The sequence below is a fragment of the Alligator sinensis genome, unplaced genomic scaffold (assembly GCF_000455745.1).
Source record: "Alligator sinensis unplaced genomic scaffold, ASM45574v1 scaffold966_1, whole genome shotgun sequence".
Lineage (NCBI taxonomy): Eukaryota > Metazoa > Chordata > Crocodylia > Alligatoridae > Alligator > Alligator sinensis.
The window spans coordinates 1,985,500-1,985,761 of record NW_005842161.1 but is presented as its reverse complement, the minus strand read 5'-3'; the positions used below and the strand labels follow the sequence as shown (position 1 = coordinate 1,985,761).

The following is a 262-nucleotide window of genomic DNA, read 5'->3' as shown; positions in this document are numbered from 1 at the left end:
GGCACTATGGAATTTCCTGGCCACATGAGAGCTCCTTTGCATGGCAGAGTGTTCTGCTGCAATTAAGAGCCTGCGTGCAGGAGAGTTCCTGCCAATTTGCAGTTTCCTTTGCAGGATGCATTTCTCCTTTGCAGCACAGAAATGCACGGTGCAAAGAGTTCCCGCTATTCGGATGCAAATTTGTGCCCCGCTATTGGCCAGTGCTAAATTATTCACACGTGGCGGCTAGTAATTGGCTCGCTGGCCGTTTAAAATTCCGCGC

The 262-nt window shown here is 50.4% G+C and overlaps 1 protein-coding gene across 3 annotated transcripts in view; it reads left to right on the top strand.

The window, feature by feature from the left end:
* The window catches only part of SETD4 (SET domain containing 4), a 24,892-nt gene that overhangs the window by 8,808 nt on the left and 15,822 nt on the right, over positions 1-262 (top strand). The gene's annotated exons all lie outside the window — the stretch shown is intronic.